A 23,436-nucleotide genomic window follows, 5' to 3' on the forward strand; every position below is an offset into this window, starting at 1 on the left:
CCAGTGTCTCATATATATTTATAGTAGGAAAAAATGCCTCCGTGAAGAGTGAATGCGAACCATGTGAATGAAGTTGCCAACCATTCTGAAGATGATCGAACTTTAGCTCTACTTGAGTGACCTTATAGGGAAAACATTTTGGAAAATGGCATAGATCTATTAATGCAAGCAACAATTGGGGTTTTTCAGTGAGCTGCTGGTGCCAACATTACACTAGTGAATCGAGGATTACCACTAGAGCATTTGTGAGCTCAGAATGGTAAAAAGTTCTGTGGTGTTAGCAGATCTGATCCTACCAAAGCTGAACATTGGCTTAAGGGTGTTGAGAAAGTCCTTAAACAAATAGCATGTTTTAATGATGAGAAGCTAGGATGCATTGTGTCCTTACTCACCAGCAAAGCCTATCGTTGGTGGAACACTGTGAAATAAGGAACTGTTGTGAACTGATTAACATGGGAGTTTTTTTTTTGGTAACTTTTAAAAAGAAGTTCACGGGTGAGCAGTATATGGAAGCTCGCAAGCGTGAGTTCATCAATCTAGTGCAAGGCAAGTTGTTGGTGGCTGAGTACGAGGCATAATTTGTGTGACTAAGTCAGTGGTCTTGCAAGAAAATGATTGTTGTCAGAGGTTTCGCTTTGGTTTTCATTGTGATATCCAGTTCTACCTGGTGAGTCATGATACTACAAACTTCAACAAGTTGGTGGACAAGGCTAAAGACATTGAGGAGATTAAGGCTCCATAAATTGAAGCTGGAGTAGGAAAGTAAGTGACTGGATGAGTGGCCAAAAGGGATCGTGACTCGAGGAATTTAAACCGGAATGTTAAGCAAAGTTTCAGATCAAACCATTCGCGAAAACGAAACAATACCCAAGATGGAAAGAAAGGTTCGTACAAGTCTGCGAATGGGCCATTTGTAACTCGTGAATATGATGTGAGAATTATGCAAGTATGCATGTTGAATCAAGTAATAAAGTGATGAGTGAGTATTGTTCCCACGAGGATTGGTTTAGTGTTCTTTGTTTAAATTATTGCAAGTGAGTAGAAAAGATAAATGAATCGAATGATATTTTGAGAAATAACAATGCAATTAATATACTAAAAATGAAAGTAATGAAATGAACTATTGTAGATTACAAATAAAAGTACTCAGGATTCTAACAAAATTGGACTATTGATTGGAAAGGCAAGGATTACTAATGAATTAGTTATAACCCAGGAACAATGCCATGGAAAAAATATGGTAACCTACTTCTCGATTGGGTACTAACATGGTCTACCTTTGTTGAAAGCAAAACCTAAAGTTACTCACTCCTAAGACACTATACATCTATAGGCTAAGAATTAGTAACCAAGACTGAAGCACAATCCTCTAAATCATATAAGGTAAATCTCTATGTCTAGAGTTTACACGAGCATTTCACTCAACGTTTTCTTATATTACACAATGTTTGTCCTAGAAACCTAACTTTGTCGATATTAAATTACTTTCAGACTTATCAAGCATTTATCAATACGCTATTAACTATATAAACAGAAATAAACCATAGGTAAAGTAGCAAACTGAATCATATTCATCCATAAACATTCATTAGAGTTAAAACAAAATCAAAAGTAATCTCCAATTGTGCTAAGCTAGCTCATGATTGGGCTATGAAAATTCAAGTATTTTAATATCCTCAACATCCCAAAATAATATTTTAGATCAACAGATTTAGAACAAATTGCAAAGGAAGAAATCTGGGTTTAAAACACGAATCCCCCCAACTTGGTGACTGATGCGCGTGTAATATCCTGAATTAGGGCCTAATCGGGAATAGTGGTTTTGTGACCACAAATTCGAGATAGAAATAATTATTTTATGATTATTTTGAGGTCTATGATATGATTGCATGATTGTGTGAAAATTTCGTGAAGAAATTCTATGCATAAAGTGCTTAATTTGAAGTTAGGGACTAAATTGAATAAGTTGCAAAACTTGCATTCTAGAAGTTTCTAGTATGAAATTGCTTTGAAATATTAATTAGGAGGTCTTAAATAGAAATTTGACCAATTTCTAAGTTTATGGAAAAAAATTGGACATGGATGGAATTTTTGGAAAGTTTAGTAAAAAGGGCATTTTGGTCATTTAGGGGTAAAATGAATTAAAATACAAAATTAAAAGCCAATTTTGTTCATCTTCTTCACCATGGACGTGTATACCAAGGGAGACTCCATGGGTAGGGTTTCCAAGCTTCCAAGCTCGATTATGAAGGAAATCGAGATTCGGGCTTAAATTGGGAAAATACAAGGTTATGGACTAAAATGGTAAATTTTTGTTTCTGGATCGAGGTAAGCTCATATGATAATAATAATGCAATGTTATGTTTGAATTATATTTCTTACTATTATTGCATATATTGTATGATTTAATATATTGGAAAAGTTGATGGAATGGTGTTTATGATGTGGAAATATGACATGAAAGAATGTTACATGAAATGCAAGAAAATGATGATACATGACAAGTGATATATGAAATATGTGATATATGTTATGCAAATTCTTAAAAGCTGATTTGATATTTGAGTTGTGTCTTATTATACTATGAATGGACAATTGGTACTATGGATAGTGAGATCGACACTTCGAGTAAGTTCGTACATAAATAATCTATCGATTCTTTTTATGTTATTATATTTTGATATCATATGAAAAGTGGCTGCCTATCAAATGGTTATTTGATGTAAGTTATGAATTTAAATTGATTACGGACAATTTAGTAAAATGTTGAAAAGTGAGGAATTTCCCGGTTGAACCTTCGGAATAGAAATGATACAAATGAACTATTGTGAGGTCACGTGTGTAGTACCAAGTGCAGGCTACTACGTGTACTAGATTATTGGTCGCATGTGTAGTACTAAGTGCAGGCTACTATGCGTACCAGATAGCTTCGGCTACAAGTGTGGAAATGGAAAAATGTGCAGGCAATTGTGTATCTGTTATTATTCCGATGAGTTCAACGGGAAATCGATTAAATGAAAATACATGTGAAAGTGATTATGTGATGAACAAGTGCAAGTATATGTTTATTTAAATTTATATGCAATATGCTCGATATTTGAGCGAACCTCGGTAAAATGGAATGGATTAAGTGAATTGTGTAAAAGTGAACTTTAGTAGTAAAACAGTGTTGAACAGCAGCAGTGCATGATTTTGAAAATTTACCAAAAATTGTGTAAGTTGAATTAAATTTCAAAAAAATTATGGAATTAAATATTAATGAGTCTATTTTCATATAAAAGAAACAGGGGGAGCAAAAGAGTTATATATTATGTGATATTATAATTTTTGTGAGACAGTGTGAGAATAAATTCGAGATCCCCTGTTCTGACTTTAGAAATTCACCATAAATTGAAAAAAAATTATTAAGAGTCATAACTTACATGCATGGATTCTTTATTGAGTCTATTTTTAAGGGAAACAAACGGCATGATCATTGAAATTCTGTACAGGGATAAATTTGGTTCGTAGTGCACAGGGGTCAGAGTAGTCATACCTTGAAATAGGGGAAACTTTAATGAATAAACTGTACTAATTGGCTAAACCAAAAATTATGGAAATTTTATGAGAGAAAGATATATGAATCTAGTTTCAAGTAAAATTAACAAAACTAAATTTAGAGTTTTTTAGCTTCAGATATGAACGATTTAGTAACTGTAACTCGATAACACAACTTAACCTGAACGTGTGTAATTGTACAATTATAGTGTTTTATCTTGAAAAGCGTGGTAGTAATTGCTTATTATTTTCATATGAACTTACTAAGCGTAAAGCTTACCCATCCTCTCCATTTCTTTAGTATTGGCAGGTCGGCTCTGGGTTGGAGATCGTCGGAGGCAAAATCACACTATCAAACTATCATTTTGGGAGAATTAATTCAAATATTAGAAATATTAAGTGAGTGGCATGTATAGGAAGTTGGTTTGTGATATGTATTTTTATTATGATTTTGACCATACGTATCAGTCTGCATTGAGTTATTGTATATGACCATGAGATGTAGTCCTTATCCATTATGGTTTATAAGTTTAATTAATCGTGCCATGTCCTACGTTTTGATGTGATGATATAGTTAGATTTGTTTGTTATGCATGTGTTCGAAAAGTTTTGAATTAAATGAAATTTTATGGGCCGATTTTCGTCTAAGTGTATTGTTAAGTCTAGTAATGCCTCGTACTCTGTTCCAGCCTTGGATACGAGTAAGGGGTGTTACAGCGCGTCTTCACCCAAGCTCCCAATAGCTCAAATTACCCCCCTTGTCACAAAGAGGCCTCTGTCAAAGCTCCGTCTTTGCAATCAGCTATACCTTCTGCTCTCCTCTCGTAAACATTTCTTCTTCTTTTTTTCTTTTATACTTGGGTCCTCTTTTAGGGTAAAAGCTGTCATCTAATGGTTTCTTTTACCTTAATTTTGAGGTTGATATTTTTCATTACACGTGTATGTGGGGGGCAACTGCTGAACCCTCTAATTAATGACAGGGTATTTTTCATTTTCTTCCTTAGAATTGCCATGGCAATCTCTCATAATGCCTCGGAAAATCTCCAACCTTTGCTATCTTCCTCAAACCTATCATTCAACCATCACAAAGCCTTTCTACCAACAGTTAAAAGTACATATACACTAAAGTAATCATCATCCCAAGTCTTTACATGCAATGCTCAATTATCTAAAAATAATCATGCACATACCTAAAATGAATTTAATTTTACTTAAGTATAAGAAATTAACTAAGACCAAAAGTATGAATTATAACTCTTTTCAAGAGTTACCACACCCCCAAACCTAAATCATTACTTGTCCTCAAGCAAATATGCATGAATACATGATTGCAAAATCTACCATTACATATAACCATCCTGTACTGCCAGTCATGTAACAACCTAATTTTCAGTGGAGGCAGAATAGTGGTTTTGAAACCATAAATTTAGGTCGTATTAACTCGTAAATATTATTTTTAGAATATTTATAGAGTCATTAGAGTAGTATTAAACTTTAGTTTAGAAATTTTAATGTTTAAATAGCTAATTAAGGAAAAAAGACTAAACTGTAAAAGTGCAAAATATGTTAATTATAACATTTAAGTGATTTAATGGCCTGAGTACTAAATGTAGGAGGACCAATAGGGAAGTTAATCCCTATTTTGGATAGTGGATGGTAATGGGTGTTATTATTAATAAAAATTGAGTAAAAAGTTAGTATAATGGCAAATTAGTAATTAAAACAAAATCAAAGTAAAAATTAAGTAAAGAAATAGTCTTTCTTCTTCATTTTACATTCTCTATAGCCAAAAAACACTAAAAACCTAAGTTGAAGAATCAGTCAACCAATTTGCCTTGCATGTAAATGAATTTTATACTCGTTTCTTGTAATTTTTATGTTTTTAAGATCGTTGCAACTAGGTCCAACTACTCGATACAACGATCTATTAGATTGTGTCCTTAGGCATCGTGATGCAATCATATCACACCTCAACTGGGTATGTATATTTCTAGGCTTTCACAGTTTTGGTTTGTATATTCATAATAATACCATGAGTGCTTTAGGGCGTCCACAAGATATGTTTTCAGATACCGCTATACAATTACAACCCGTCTTTGCTTAATGGATACAAAACACCCATACTTTAGCACCTGGTGCAACGGCTCCTAGTGCAACAGCGAGCATCAGTTTGACCTGGGGAGGCGGTGATTTAGTGGCAGTAGGGGGCAAAGTTGCTTTGTTTTTGATGAATATCATGTATTTGGAGCTTTGATTGTGTTGTGTGATGATTTTGTAAAATGATTTTTGTTAAATTTTGATTTTAGGATTAAATTGTAAAAATGTCAAAATATTAAGATTTGATAGTTAATTTGATATTTATTAGGGGATTTTTTAGGGCCTAGTATATTTGGATAAAATACTGACTTGAGAAAATTGGTTAAATTGGTAAAATTCGAGTTAAAGGACTAAATTGCAAAAAAATGGTAAAAGTTTGAGGTAATTGTGTAATTTTGAAAACTAAAAGGGTATTAATTGTGAAATGGTTTGGAAATGAAGTATATGCTGATAAATGAAGAATTTTACATTTTAGATCAAAATCCCGTAGATACTCGTGGAAAAGAAAAAATAGCATAATAGTCCCTGAACTTCTACAATGACTACAATTCAGAAATGGTATTGGAGGGAGATATCGACATATTACCCAAGTAAACCGAGGTGTAGCATTTGTTGGTAACTCTCACGTTATACTTTCTATTTAGCGTGATTTGGGTGGATCAACTCTTTCGAGCTTCTGTTCAGCTCTTATGAGCTTCTGTTGGCATGTTCGGGAGGACCAGCTGTAATATCCCGAATTAGGGCCTAATCGGAATAGTGGTTTCGTGACCACAAATCCAAGATAGAAATAATTATTTTATAATTATTTTGATGTTTATGATATGATTGCATGATTGTGTGAAAATTTCGTGATGAAATCCTATGCCTAAAGTGCTTAAATTGAAATTAGGGACTAAATCGAATAATTTGCAAAACTTACATTCTAGGAGTTTTTAGTATGAAATTGTTTTAGAATATTAATGAGGAGGTCTTAAATAGCAATTTTACCAATTTCTAAGTCTATGGACAAAAAATTGGACATGGATGGAATTTTTGGAAAGTTTAGTAGTAAGGGCATTTTGGTCATTTAGTTATTAAAATGAATTAAAAACAAAATTAAAAGCCACTTTTTGTCCATCTTCTTCATTAGGCCAAAATTTTAAGGGTTCTCCATAGTTAGGGTTTGTTTCAACCTTTCAAGCTTCATAGTAAATGATTCCAAGCCCCGTTTTTAATGTTTTTTACGTTTTTGGAATCCCGGTAGCTCGATTAAGCTTATGCTAGCAATAATTCAACCTAGGGTTCATATTTGGAAAAATACCCATAGGTGAAATTTGTGTATTTTGGTGTTTTATGATAGAATATGAGGTTTTAAATTATGTTAGACAACTTCTACTACTCGGTTTTAAGCGAAAACGAGTAAAAAGGCTTAATCAGTAAAAATACCTAATAGTCATACTTAATAGTCATAAGTACATGTTAGAGTGTGAATTTGATGTTGCCATAGAAGGGAAAAATGATCAGCATGTCATAAAACATAAGAATAAGGGATGAAGTTTAATTCCCAAGGCTAGGGGCAAAAGTGTAATTATGCAAAAGTTTAGGGGCAAAAATGTAATTTTGCTAAAGTTCGTATTAAATGCTGTTTTGATGAATGTATGTATTAAATAAGATTAATTTGGCATTATAGATCAAGAGAAACGAGATTCAAGTCGCGATCGAGGGAAAAACAAAGTTTACAAAGAATAGGCTCGATTGTTAATAATTTTATACCGAGGTAAGTTCATGTGTAAATGTAGTAACATAATTGTCATTTTAAGCAATTTAATGTTGTTTATATGATATGATGCTGATTATTATCATGAAATATTATGCTTTGTGGTTATTGTTGAATAATATGTAATTATGTGAATTACTTGATGAGTATGAACTATCACCGAAGTATCGATTTTGATATTCCGTGGAAGACGGGAAAGATGTGTGATCTAGGAAAACGCCCGTTTGAACCTTAGGAATAGATTAGAATACAAGTGACATGTCACTAGGATACTTGAGTTTCGAACTTGTTGAGTTGAGTCCGAGTTCACTTATGGATACGAACACCCGAGCTCGTTGAGTCCGAGTTCACTTATGGGCTGGTTACATAGTAGCTTGGCTACATAAGTTTCACAGGCTATTGAGTTTGTCTGGCTACGGGTATGACACTTACGTTAATGAAATCCGTGTATTCGAATTATATTCCGATGTGTTCAACGGGTGAATCTTACGTGAATAAGAAGAAGGCCTAAAACGAAGGTGACATGTTGGTAAGTGTGGTAAATGAGAAAATTTGACAGGTATGTGCTTAAACCCTCGGGTTGAAAACTTGGTATGATGAAATCGTAGGAAGATATTAAATGTAAATGAAACATGAATGTCTTGGTGTTGTTTATGCAAATGATGTTTTATGTGAGATTGTGTGCTTATATTACTTGCTATTTGCATGTGAACTTACTAAGCATTTGTGCTTACTCCCTCCTTTTCTTTCATTGTAGTTTTGACAAGCCGGCTTGAGAATCGGGGTAGGTCGAAGACTCGTTCACACTATCCGAAGGCTTAAATTGGTAAAATGGCTTATGTATTTTGAATGTGACATGTATGGCAAAACACTCACTTTGTATAATTGATCTTATGATATGGCTATGGTTTGGTAAGAAAAGGGTTTGTAAATGATTAGCCATTGGAATGGCCAATCTAAGTCATATTTGATATTATGTAAGTTTAAAATGCTATTTAGTCCATGAAAATCCTTAGTAAAGTGAAATTTGCCATAAAAGCGAATCGACAAAGATAGTGATGTAAATTTGAAAAATCACTAAAAATAGTATAAATGGAATTAAATGATGAGTAAGTTATGAAATTTAAGATTAATTAGTCCATTTTCATATGGATTTAACAAAACAGGTATATAAATTATATTTTATGAGATATTTGAATTTTTGTGAAACAGGGCCAGAGTGATTTTTGGATCCCCTGTTCTGACTTTAAAAATTCATCATAAATTGTAAAAAAATAATTAGAAGTCATTCTTTATATTTAAATATTCCTTATTGAGTCTATTTTTAATAGAAACAAACTTCATAGTCATTGAAATTCTGTACGGATAGATATCTGATTCGTAATATACAGAGGTCAGAGCAGTCAAACCCTGAAACAAGGGAGAATTTAACTAATAAAATGTACTAATTTGCTTGACAATAAATTATAGAAAAAAATTATTAAATATATATATATGAGTCTAGGTTCAGGGAAAATTTACAGAATTGGATTTCAAGTTTCGTAACTTGAGATATGAATTTTTAAGCCACTGTGATGCAGATTGTTAGCTTGACTAGAAATTTTAAAAATAAATTGTTTGAGCTGTTTAAGTAATGAATTAAGTCTGTTAACACCTTGTGTTCGACTCCGACGACGGTCTCAGGTACGGGGCGTTACACCAGCTCTTATGAGCTTCTGTTAATGATGTACTCTTACTCGTAATTTGTTCTTCAAATGGAAAATCTCGGTAAGGTAATCTGTTTAATGAATTGAAAGATATGTTATTTATTTCATATTGATTTGAATACGGATGTATTTATCGATTGAAGTTGTGAATAGCAAGGAGTTCTCTTGGTTGATTATTGTTATTTGAATTATTATAGTTAGTTTGGTAAAGTTTATCATTTAACTTGTCGAACTTACTAAGCTTCATTAAGCTTATTTGTGTTGTCTTATGTCATTGTAGACTTTCAGAAGGTTGAACGATCAGATCGGCACTAAAGTCACACTATTCAGCTTATCTTGGAAGTTTTGAAATGTTTAATTTAGATTATATGGCAAATATAAGCCCTTGTGCGGTTTTGGTTAATGTTAGGCTTATGTAAATATTATGAATGATATTTTGTGCAAATCACCAACTTACATATTATATGAGAATGAGGTGTAATTGTTATGCTAGTATGTATGGTATATATATGATTGAATTGTTGTGATTGTGGTACATTTGATAGGTATTTTGATCAGGTATTACTTGAGTGAATTGATAAATTGAATCAATGTTTATTTTTTTTGTAAAATTGTATATACTTGTAGTACCAATGATGGTACATTGGTTAGGCACTTATTAGGTTTGTTTTGATGTATTTTTTTGTTCGATTAATGTCATTTTGAATTGGTATTTTGGTTGGTATTTGGGTTTTCTTAAGGTCCAAGCAACTTGAAATGGTAAACTTGTGTTTTAAGGTTCATTCTGGGGCCACACGGCTTGAGACACAAGCTTGTGTCTCAGCCGTGTGTGACACATGGCCATGCGACATGGTTGTGTGTCCCTTGTAGGTTCAAGTATTACACGATAGGCAGTTGCACAGCTCGGCGCATGGGCGTGTGAGGTCATTTTGAGGGGTATACGGCCTAGCACACGAACGTGTGGCTTGGTCATGTGACCTAAGTTAATGAGTAACACGGACATGGAAACGGGCTAGGACACGGTCTTGTGTCCCTATTTCGAATGTCCACTGTAACACGTAGGTTTGTGCAAGTGTTCACAATCCTTATCAAGTAATAATTAATTATCGAGTTATCGTCTCCACATGGATTGTATTTGTGCTAAATCACTTAATTGTAAAATTATATTAACGACTTGGTAAATAAAAACACAGTATGATTGAGAAGTGATGATTAAAATTAAATATAGTAAACAAAATGCAATGATCCCCAATGAAAATTATCCTAAATATGAAAACTATATGAATGAAATAGATTTTAGCAAAATTAAACACAATTTACAACAATTATAACATAAATAAACTAGGACAATTACTTCAATTAAACTCAATTTATTATCAACTTGCTTAATAACATTCAGAAAAAAATTCCATGGCAACTCTATCTTTCATGAGTTTGGAAACCACATTAGGTCATTTCGGAATCATTTACTTAGTAAATATGCATTTTACTTAGTAAATATGCATTTTACTGATCCTTATTTACTAAGGGTTTCTTAGCATTCGTGCGAGGTAACTAGGACGTGTTAGGTTTGAAACAATTTAATCACACAAATCTAACAACTATGCAGATAACAAAGCTTGGTTAGAGTTGTTATGCAACTTGCAATTTAATTTGGTTAGGATCTAAATTGAGCATGCACATTTCAACTATGTGTCCACTAGTTGTCGTCTGGTTAGGATCGCTTATCTAATTCAAGTGTATTTCAATCACATATGAACAAAATAAAGACTTGATTTTAATTAAAAAAATGATCGATTAAGGCACAAACATTATAAGCATGAATCAAATAAATATTATTTAATCAAAGCAATCATCCTAACTTAAATAAAATTAAGCTAACATTGTTGTAACAAGAACAAAGAACACATAGCAAACATTTTCAGATTAAATCAAAGAAAAGAAAGATTAACCCAAATCAAAGTGGCTGTCACCCAAGACTCTGATCGACGAGGCTCCTTCACTCCGTCGCTTTGCTCCTTTGCTGATGGCTCTCCAAGGTGGCCGACCAAGGGCTCTTTAAGAGGCTTAATTGCTAAAATCTCTATGAAGAGATGATGCTAGGTGTGGGGAATGGAAAATGCGAAAGAGAATTGAGAGAAAAGAGAGAACGATGAGGAATGAGGGATGATTAAGAATGGTGAAATGAAGTCTTATTTATAGGTGAAGAGAGGAGAGTAGTTTACTAAAAATAGAAAGGTTTAGTCTCTTCAAGCTTCTTCAATGAGTGGCAGGCCACGATTAGTTGATTTTGAGTTGAATTTTTCTTGATTTTTAAGTAATTTAAATGCCATAACAACTCAGGACTGAGACTCAGTCAAATGTAAATCTTCGGGCAAATCTCTAATTTCTTCAACATTGCAAGGATCTTGTGTAATTAAACCAAAAGTGGTTTATGTGGACAGCCATGTGTAGCCGAAATTGGGTTGACTTGGTCTTCAATTTAGACGGTTTTTGTAATCCAACAAAGATATTAGACTTGTCCAAAATAAATCAATAAATTAAAGGACCAATGAATAAAATAAATAATTAATTAAAACCCAAATTATTAATAAAATATTTTAAAATGAATTATTAAATAAAATATTATATTTTATTATTTAATTTATACATGCATGACCCATTTTATGTCTTAAAAGTATAATATGTTCAAATAAATATAAAATAAGTAATTTTATGCATGAAAACTATATAGTAAAGCATAAAATCACATTTTAATAATTTCTATATCCTAATTTCATATTTTCACATATTTCATTAATTTATTAAACTATTACTTAGTTTTAACAATGAATTTAAGTAAAAAGGTGATAAATTGCATAGGAAAAATCCTATATATTTTTCAATTTACATCCACACAGCCTGAGGCACGGGCATGTGTCTCAAACGTGTGACCTCTACAGACCAAAAGTTTCCAACTTTTTCTTAAAATTTTCAAATGTTTTCGGTTTAGTCTTCAACTTTTTCTATAGTATTTTTAGGGCCTCGAGGGCTTGATTAAGGGACATTATGAATGTATTTGATTGTAATTAGATTATGTTCGCATTGATGCATGAATTGAATGGTTTACTATTCTATTTGTCCCGTAATGCTCCATAACCCTGTTCTTGCAACAAATACGGGTTAGGAGCGTTACATTTAGTGATATCAAAGCTACGGTTTGGTCGATTCTTGGACTAAACATAGCGTTTGAAATGTCTAGAATTACATGCCATATAAATCTGTGATAGTGTGATGTGTTTGATCCGATCTAACCTTCATTTTCTTATAGATTGTAAAGATGTTAGATGGATCTAATCATGTTGACAATGATGAGATTAACAATAACATACCAACTTTTGATCAGAGGACGAATAATAATGTTCCGATTCCTCCGGCTCAGGAACATGAACTTAAAAATATGTTCTTTGGGTGTATGAACCAATGGTTCAAGGAGTTTATGCAAATGAAATCTGTCTCAACGGCCTCTACTTCCTCGTGTGATTAAGCCTAATAGACGTATTTTGATTGAGAAACTTAGAAAGTGTGGTGCTAAAGAATTTCAGGCCAGGTCAGAGGGTGATTCGGTTACAGCTGAGTACTGGCTTCAAAATATCTTACAGATTTTCGAAGAAATGGCTTGCTCTTCTGATGAGTTTCTTGGATGTGTTGTTTCATTATTAAAAGAGGAAGTGTATAGTTGGTGGTCTACAATAGTAGCTATGGAACCGAGGGAGAAAATTTCCTGGGAATTCTTTCAATCCAAGTTTAAAAAGAAATATGTTGGAAAAATGTATCTGGACAAGAAAAAGAGAGAGTTTCTTTAGTTACATTAGGGAAATAGATTGGTAGCTAAATACGAGAGAGAATTTGTGTATATCAGTAAATATGCCAATGATATTTTTCCTACCGAAGAAGAGATGTGTATCTGGTTTGAAGATGGCTTGAATGATGAAATCTAAATGATGATCAAAGGTAATGAAATTTGAGAATTTGATGTCTTATATGATTGTGCACAGAAATGGAAGAAGTGTACAATCGCAATATACAATGGGATAGACAGATTAGAGAATTTCACAAGAGAGGTTCTTCCAAGTCGCTTTCTACATCACCGACGAAGAAGACTAAAGATGATTTTAGTCGAGCTACTTCAGTGTCTGAGCATCCAAACAAAAACAAGACTATTCAGCATGATTTCAAAGTACCTTTTAAACCAGCTGGTAGTGTGTGAAGTGTACGAAATGCTCTAAAGCCCAATGGTCAATATTGTGGAAAATATCATCTTGGTGAGTGTAAAGGTAAATTGAGAGCCTGTTATAGATGTGGGTCAACTGATCATTTTATTCGGAATTATCCTAAATCGCCAAAAGAGGATGAAGATTAGAAAGAAAAGCAAATGTCTACCTCTGAGAAAAGTAAACATCCGAGCCAGAATAGTGCTATGGGACTACTTGTACGAGTATGAAAGATATTTTCATTCGGTAAGAGGCTAGAGCACCTGCTCACACCTATGCCATTCGAGTCAGGGAGAAAGCTATTACTCCAGATGTGATTGCTGGTATATTCTATCTCTTTGATGTTACTGTGTATGCACTGATTGACCTTGGGTCAACTCATTCTTATATTTGCACTACATTAGTAACGGAAAAGAAATTACCTGTTGAATCTATTGATTATGATATTCAAGTTACTAACCTACTAGGTCAAAGTGTGGTAGTTAACTTAGTTTGTCGTAATTGTCCACTGAAAGTTAGAGACTGTGAATTCCCTGCTGATTTGATGTTGTTATCCTTTCGAGAATTTGATGTTATTCTGGGAATGGGTTGGCTATCGTTGCATGATGTTGTACTAAACTGTAGACAGAAACGGATTGATTTGAAATGTCAGAAAGGAGAGATGATTTTAGTTGAGTTTGAGAGTCTAATAGACGTTGTTAGAATTATTTTAGCTTTTTCTGCTCAGAGATTGATACGAAAAGGTATCAAAGCATTTCTAGCATATATTCTTGATACCAGAGATTCAGACTCAAAGCTAGACCAGTTACCAGTTGTTAGTAAGTTCGCTGATGTATTTCCTGAAGAGTTGTCAGGTATACCTCTTGATCGTGAAGTTGAGTTTGTGATTGATTTGGTTCCTAGAACTGTACTGATATCAATATCATCGTACCGTATGGCACCAACTGAACTAAAAGAATTGAAAACACAATTACAAGAGTTATTGGACTGAGGGTTATTCGGTCGAGCATGTCTCTCTTGGATGTACTTGTATTTTTTTGTGAAAAAGAAAGAAAGACAACTCTTTGAGATTGTGTATAGACTACATAAAGTTGAACAAAGTCACAATAAAAAATAAATAACCTTTGCCACGTATCGATGATTTATTTGATCAATTGAAAGGTGCCACAGTATTCTTAAAGATAGATATCAGATCTGAGTATTATCAATTGACAGTTAAAGACAGTGATGTGTCAAAGACTGCTTTCAGAACTAGTTATGGTTATTATGAGTTTCTGGTAATGCGATTTGGTTTGACTAATGCCCCTACTGCTTTTATGGATTTAATGTATCAGGTTTTTCAACATCATTTGGATAGATTCATTGTTGTGTTTATTGTGATATATTGATCTATCCCAAGATAGAATCCGAGCATGCTTAACATCTGAGAATCGTACTATAGACTTTGAGAGAAAAATAGTTGTACACGAAATTTAGTAAATGTGAGTTCTGGCTTTGAGAGGTTGGATTTTTGGGACACATAGTATCAACCTACGGAATTCGAGTTGATCTGAGTAAAGTTTCTATTGTGATGAATTGGAAAACTCCGAAAAATGTTTCAAAAGTGTGAAGTTTTCTAGGTTTAGTAGGTTACTACCGATATTTTATTAAAAAATTGTTGATTATTGCTTCGTCGATGACCAGATTATTATAGGAAAATGTTGAGTTTGTTTGGTCTGATCAGTGCCAACAGAGTTTCGATCAGTTGAAGAACATGTTGACAGAAGCTCTAGTGTTGACTTAACCTAAATCTGGTATATCATATGTTGTTTATAATGATGCGTCTCTCAATGGTTTGGGTTGTGTGTTGATGTAGACAAGAAAAGTAGTAGCTTATGCTTCTTGACAGTCAAAGTCGCATGAAAAGAATTATCCTACTCATGATCTCGAGTTGGCTGTAATTGTTTTCGCTTTGAAGATTTGGAGACGTTATTTATACTGCGAGAAATGTCATGTGTTCACAGATCACAAAAGTTTAAAGTATTTGATGACTCAGAAAGAACTGAATTTGAGATAGAGACGATGGTTAGAGCTACTTAAATATTACGATCCGATTATTGATTATCATCTGGGAAAGACTAACATAGTTGTAGATGCACTCAATCGGAAGTCGTCATTGTTTGCACTTCGAGAGTTGAATGCTCATTTAGTTCTGAATGAAGATGGTTTTGTATTAGAAGAGTTGAGAACGAAACCTCTATTTCTTTAACGAGTTCAAGAATTGAAAGATGAAGATTCAAATTTGGTGTTGAAATGATAGATGGTTCAAAATAATTTGAGTTTAGAGTACAATGTTGATGATAATGGTACATTGCGTTATCATGATAGAATTTGCATTCCGAGTCATTTAGATTTGAAACATGATATTCTTTCTGAAGCTCATAGTATTACGTACTCTATTCATCTAGGTAGCATGGAGATGTATTGTGACTTGAAACAAATGTACTGATGGCCGGGTATGAAACAAGAAATTTGTGAATTTGTAGCTAAATGTTTGATTTGTTAGCAGGTGAAGGCAGAAAATTAGGTACCATTGGGTTTACAATAACCTATTATGATTCTTGAATGGAAGTGGGAGCGAGTCACGATGGATTTCGATCTGGTTTACCTATAACTCCGAGAACGAAAGATTCGATCTGGGTGATTGTTGATAGATTGATTAAATCGACACATTTTATTCTAGTAAGAACAGACTTTACACTTGAGATATTAGTAGAACTATATGTATATGAGATTGTAAGATTACATGGAGTTCAAACATCTATTATTTCATATTGAGACCCGAGATTTACATCAAGATTTTGGAGAAAACTTCATGAGGCTCTAGGCACTAAGCTTAATTTCAGCACAACGTTTCATCCTCAGACTAATGGGAAATCAGAACGAGTGATTTAGATTCTAGAAGATATGTTGAGATATTGTATACCCGAATTTGAAGGTAACTAGGAAAAGTATCTACTGTTAGCTGAATTCACACATAATAATAGTTATCAATCCAATATAAAAATGACATTGTTTGAAGCTATTTATGGGAGAAAGTGTAAAACACTATTGTATTGGTCTGAATTGAGTGAATCCAAAATGGTGGGAATTGATTTGATCCAGGAAACAAAAGACGAAGTGTGACTTTTTCGAGATTGTTTGGAAGCTGCATCTGATCGTTAAAAATCTTACGTGGATCTAAAAAGAAAAGATATAGAAATTTCTCCATGGAAAAAAGTGCTACATTTCAGCAGGAAGGGAAAGTTGAGTCTAAGATTTATAGGACCGTACGAGATTGTTGAAAGAATCAACTCTGTAGCTTATAGATTATCCCTGCCCTTTGAACTCGAGAAAATTTATAATGTGTTTCATGTTTCAATGCTGAGGCGGTACAGATATGATCTTTCACATGTGATTCATCATAGTGAGATTGAGCTACAACTAGACTTAATGTATTCGGAAGAACCAGTAAGAATTTTAGCTCGAGAAGTCAAAGAACTGCGGAATAAACGAGTACCGTCAGTAAAATTCTTATGGCATAGACATGGTTCAGAAGAAGCTACTTAGGAAATCATGAATCAATAAGACTACAATATCCGAATCTATTTTCAGGTAACAATTTTGAGGACGAAATTTCCTAAAGGGGGAGAGTTGTAGAAACTTGACTTTTAGTGGAGATGGAGCAGTGGTTTTGGAATCATAAAATTCCATTGTATCGACTTGTAAATATTTTTTTAGAATATTTATAGAGTCATTAGAGTTGTATTAAAATTTGGTTTAAAAATTTTAAAGTTTAGATAGCTAATTAAGGAAAAACAATTAAATTGTAAAAAGTGCAAAATATGTTAATTATAGCAATTAAGTGATTTAATGGCCTAAGTAGTAAATGTGGGAGGACCAATAGTGAAATTAATCCCTATTTTGGATGGTGAACGGTAATGGGTGTTATTTTTAATAGAAATTGAGTAAAAATTTAGTATAATGGCAAATTGGTAATTAAAAAAAATTAAAGTAAAAATGAAATAAATAAAATGTCTTTCTTCTTCATTTTACATTCTCCATAGCTGAAAAACACTAAAAACCTAAGTTGAAGACTCGGTCAACCAATTTGCCTTGTATGTAAGTGAATTTTATACCCGTTTCTTGTAATTTTTATGTTTTTGAGATCGTTGCAACTAGGTTCAGCTAGCACATACCTTTATTTCCGATTCTGTTAAAAATTTTGGAAGTTGCCATTATTAAATACGGGTTAGGGGTGTTACAAGTGCATTCAAAGAACAATTTATACCTGAGTTCTCAAAAAACTTCTATATCTAGAAACTTGTTGAACTTTCAAAGGTTTTCTTAGAACCTAAAAACAAAATTCCTAAGTGCTCATGTGTGCATTTTGGCTATAGCTAGCACCTCCTAATTTACTTAGCTCATTTTTTTTATTTAAACTCAATTTTTTTTAAAGCAATAATAGGGGGCTTAGCTCGTCATACAATACTTTGACTTGACAATCACAATGGAGCATACACTGAATTCCCGGCTACTCAATCATGTCATGAATTGAATGGAATTCACTTGTAACAACCCAATTTCGGTGAGGTTGGAACAGTGGTTTTGGGACCACAAATGTGACAGTCCTAAAGTGACCCTAGCCGGAAAGCAGTTTCGGGACCGCTAAACCGAGTCACTAAATTATTTGAGAATGATAGTTACTGTCTAAATATGTGAATATGCATGTGTGAAAATTCCCTAATTGAATTTTGCTTAATTGTAGGTGAATTTTAGTGATTAGGACTTATGTGAGAAAATTAGAAATGTGCTAGGCAAATGTAAAGTGGCCTATTAGTGCATGTGATCAAAGGGGTGGACTTGCATGTCAAATTCCCCTTTTTATTTGCTAATGGCCGGCCATGACAAGGATGATGGGCAAAGGAAACATGTCTCAAACATGTTATGCTAGTGATGTATGTAGGAAATAATAAAATAAAAGCTAGTAATAAAGAAATGGAAAAAAAAAAGATGAGTGTGTGGATGCCCTTCCCCCCCCATTTTGCCGTGAATTGAACAAAGAAAAACAAAAAAAAAAAGTGCTCATCCTTTCTCATTTTTTTTCAATTGCCGTGAGTGAGGGAGAGGGGGGGTTTTGGAGAAGCTTGGCCATGCTTGCAACTAGATTGAGGTATGTTTGATGTTTCCTTAAGATTCATGCATGTTTTAGTTGTTAGTTTGAAACCTACCTTGCCCATGGCTTAGATTTCTTTGCTATTTGAATGGAGATGAAGTTCGGCCATGGAGGTTGTCTTTCTTGGTTGGTGTTTTGATGTTGTTGTGATGAAGCACGAAGAGATTAATAAAAGAATGAAGTAAAGTAAATGGTGTGGTATGGCTGCTCAAATATGTGTTGACGTGTGCAATTGTGACTATCTTATTATGCTGCCTTAATTTGCTTTTACATGCTGTCCAATGTTGTAAATTTTATGACAAATTCGTTTAGGTTTAATGCATGTCTCATGTGAAAATTCAATGCTGTCCAAAGCTGGACATTTCCATGTTGTTCGGGTGAGTCTTTCAAAGGTAACTTTGTTAAATTCTCACATTTAATTTATGGGTACATATACAAGTAATGTTCGGCTATATGGAATGTTAAATGAAGTGGAAATGATAGATTGATGTTGCACATTCGGCTATAGTTAGGCAAATCAATGATTTTTATCTTGACTTAGATAATTGGCTATAAGTCGAATAGCTTAAGAACATAAGGTAGAAAGATATAAATTTGCCATGTGTCTCCTATGCTATGAAATCATTAGTATTTTGATATAAATATTTGGCAAGACGGTTAAACTAGTTAATTTATTGATTTAGCTCAAGAAGTTAGAGGAGGCGAATCAAGCAAAAGCAAAGGGAAGAACGTCGAGTAGCCGAGTTGGAACCGTTTTACCTAACACAAAGTAAGTCATTAAGCATATATTTGGTATTGACTTAAATGATCTTAATATCTATGCAATTGTGTTTAATGAGATGATATGTATGTGTATGGAATGATGACATTATTGAATGTAACAAGGTAGTGAAATGTGTAGAGTGTTTGGTCCCGCACTAAGTGTGCGGGCAATAAGTGGTAGCGGTGACAAGATTGGCACTAAGTGTGCAAGCTTGAAATGTATGGCACTAAGTGTGCGAATTTAAATTACATGGCACTACGTGTGCGAACTTAAATTATATGGCACTATGTGTGCGAGCTTAAATCACATGGCACTAAGTGTGCGTGATCGATTATTAAGCACTACGTGTGCGAATTTAATATATATGTTCGATCGGTTACTCACATGGAGGGTGTGACCTTATCGAGTTGATCGTGGACAGCGAAAAGAGTAAGTACCTTGAGCTCATGGCGAATAGGCTCTATGTTCATGCTCGGGGTTGAGCTTGGTAAGTTTTGTACCTATGTGATGATTACAATTGCGGTCACGTAAATAAGGTATTGTGGAATAGATGAAAGTTCATTAATTGCATGATTGTAGCGAAAATGAGATGATGTATGGAAATGCCACAATTATCCTATTGAATAGTATATGAAATGTCATTGGGTAAACTGGTATGAGATTGAACCAAGGGTCTAAGGGACCATGGTGTAGTTCGGTATGGATGGAGTATATAGCCTGTTTCATTGTTTCATTTTGTGATAATTTTGGTTGTGAAATGCTTATGACTTCTTGAGTTATAAACTCACTCGGTGTTTTCTTGTCACCCTTTTAGGTCTCTTGGACTCGTCTCTTTTTGAGTGCTCGAACCGTCATCGAAGTCATCACACCGTGAGCAATCTTTGGTATTGTCTTCTTAGTCGATCTAGGAGAACATTTGGCATGTATAGGCTATTTTGTTTTGTTGAATTTTGGGTCAGAAACTTTAAGCCATGTGAAAATGGCCTATGTGGTCGGTTGAGTGGGGTTCTAAAACCTATAGTCACGAGTCTTAGAAACCTTAATTTTGATAAGGTGGCCATAATTTGTGTCATGTATGATGAATTATAGTTTGGCCATGGAAGAATTATGAAATAGTCAATGTTTGCTTTAGTAATAGATGCTGACAGCAGCAGTGATGTGAGATTGAAAAATTACTAAAAATAGTATGAATGGAATTAAATAGTGAATAAATTATTAAATTGAACCTTGATGAACCTACTTTCATATGAAAGAAAAGAAACGGTCATATGAGTCGGATTTTAAGAGATATTCAAGATTTCGTGAGACAGGGCCAGAACGGTTTCTGGATCCTCTGTTTCGTGTTTGAAAATTTACCATAAATTATCTAGAAACAATTAGAAGTCATACCTTATATTTATAGATTCCCCTTTGAGTCTAGTTTCATTAGAAACAAACGGCATGAGCATTGAAGCTCTGTACGAGAAGATATCCAGGTCGTAATGCGCAAAGGTCAGTGTAGTCGAACCCTGAAACAGGGGTGACTTTAACTAATAAACTGTACCAATTGGCCCGACCAAAAATTCTAGAAATAAATCCATGGATGGATATATGAGTCTAAATTCGGGGAAAATTTACAGAATCAGTTTTCGAGTTTTGAAACTCAAGATATGATTTTTAAGGGGACAGTGATGCAGTAACCAGCTTGTCTGGAAATTTTTTAAATGGACTGTGAAAATCATTAAGTTAAGTCTGTGTGCACCTCGTGTTCAACTCCGGTAACGGACTCGGGTATGGGGTGTTACAATTTCATTGGTATCAGAGCTATGGTTTAGTCGGTTCTAGGACTACGATAGCGCGTGTGAGTCTAGCTATACATGCCAATGTGTTAGTGCTTAAAAATGTGATGACTTCTGACGGTTGAAATTTTTGTTTTGATTAGCAAATGGAACCCGGGGTAGAGAGACCCTTGGCGGATGACGTTGAAAGTGTAGCGGCTGCTCTGCGCAAGGGACACCGCTGTTGAGCCTCGGTCATCCGCGAATAATCAAGATGAAGGGAAACAAGCCTTCTTCACCATGATGAATGAGTGGGTCGCATAATATGCCCGAACCAATCCGGCTGTCCAACCATTCTCGAATTTAAATACTCCACCCCAAGAGCCCGTAATGCCTTCAGTTACTGATCCTGTGAGGCTGAGTAAACCACCTGTGGACTTGATTAGGAAGCACGGGGCTGAGGAGTTCAAGGCCATAGTTACTAATGATGCCGAAAAGGCCGAGTTCTGGCTTGATAACACCATTCGAGTGTTTGATGAACTGTCATGCACACCCGATGAATGTCTTAAGTGTGCTATATCCTTGTTGTGAGACTCAGCCTACTATTGGTGGAGGACCTTAATTTCCATAGTCCCAAAGGAACAAGTTACTTGGGATTTCTTTCAAACGGAATTTCGGAAGAAATATATTAGTCAACGGTTCATCGATCAAAAGCGTAAGGAATTCTTGGAGCTCAAGCAAGGCCGTATGACAGTATCTGAATACGAACATGAGTTCGTAAGACTTAGTCGGTATGCTCGGGAGTGTGTGGCTGATGAGGTTGCTATGTGCAAGAGATTTGAAGAAGGATTGAATGAGGATTTAAAGCTACTAGTGGGTATTTTGGAGATAAAGGAGTTCGTAACACTAGTCGAACGAGCCTGTAAGGCGGAAGAACTTGGAAAGGAGAAGAAGAAGGCTGAATTTGAAGCAAGAGATTATCGTAAAAGATCGACGAGTAAAGCTCCGTTATCGGCTGTAAAGAAGTTCAGGGAGGACACTAGTAAGTCGAGGGCGACTGCGGGAATTTCCATCAAAGCCCGACCATTGACGGACTCCTGAGCTACTTCGGTAGCTAGTGTGGGCAATAATCGTCAAGAGAAACCTGAATGCCTCCAATGTGGAAGACGACACCTAGGTGAATGTTGGGGTAAGTCTGTTAACAGGGCCTGTTATGGATGCGGTTCGAAAGACCACTTCATTAGAGATTGCACGGAGCTAGATGAGAAGAATAAGATGCAAGGTGCAAGACCTAGTGGAACGACGGCTAGAGGTAGGCCCCCGAGAATTTCTGGAGGTAGGGGTGGTAATCAGAGAGGAGCCTCTGATACGGTTGTTTGATTCGAGACCCGTGCTCCTGCTAGAGCATATGCCATCCGCGCACGAGAGGAGGCATCCTCCCCTGACGTTATCACTGGTACTTTTACTCTCTTTGATACTAGTGTGATTGCATTGATTGACCACGGCTCTACTCATTCATATGTATGTGAAACCTTAGCATCCAAAGAAGACTCTACCGTTGAGTCTCGAGTTCGTAATTCAGTGTCAAACCCTTTGGGTCAATACTGAACTTCGTTGATAAAGTGTGCAAGAGATGCCCCCTAATAATTCGAGAATCCTGTTTTCCGGCCGATCTAATGCTTCTACCATTTGATGAATTTGATGTTATTCTTGGTATGGATTGGCTGACCGTACATGAAGCAGTGGTGAACTGCAAAAAGAAAACCATTGATTTGAGGAGTGCAAATAATGAGGTAGTCTGAGTCGAGTCTACTGATTTAAAAGGAGTGCCAGCGATAATATCTTCTATGACCGCTCGGAGATATGTGAGAAAGGGGTGCGAATCATACCTTGCGTATGTACTTGATGATAAAAAGTTAGAAAAGAAACCCGAATCTGTGTCGGTGGTTTGGGAATACCCGGACGTTTTTCCCGAAGAATTACTGGGTTTACCACCCGTCCTGGAGGTAGAGTTCGGCATCGAGCTTGTACCTGGGACTACACCGATTTCGATAGCTCTGTATCGTATGGCACCAACGGAATTAAAGGAATTGAAAGCTCAGTTGCAAGAGTTGACGGATAGAGGTTTCGCCCGACCAAGTTTCTCACCTTGGGGCGCTTTGTATTGTTTGTGAAAAGAAGGACGGAACCATGAGGTTGTGCATCGACTATCGTCAACTCAATAAAGTGACAATAAAGAATAAATATCCGTTACAGCGTATTGAGGATTTGTTTGATCAATTGAAAGGAGCCTCGGTGTTTTCAAAGATAGATTTGAGATCGGGTTATTACCGATTCATGAATTCGAGATTCGGATGTACCCAAAGCCGCTTT

This window comes from Gossypium arboreum, chromosome 3 (assembly GCF_025698485.1).
Source record: "Gossypium arboreum isolate Shixiya-1 chromosome 3, ASM2569848v2, whole genome shotgun sequence".
NCBI lineage: Eukaryota > Viridiplantae > Streptophyta > Magnoliopsida > Malvales > Malvaceae > Gossypium > Gossypium arboreum.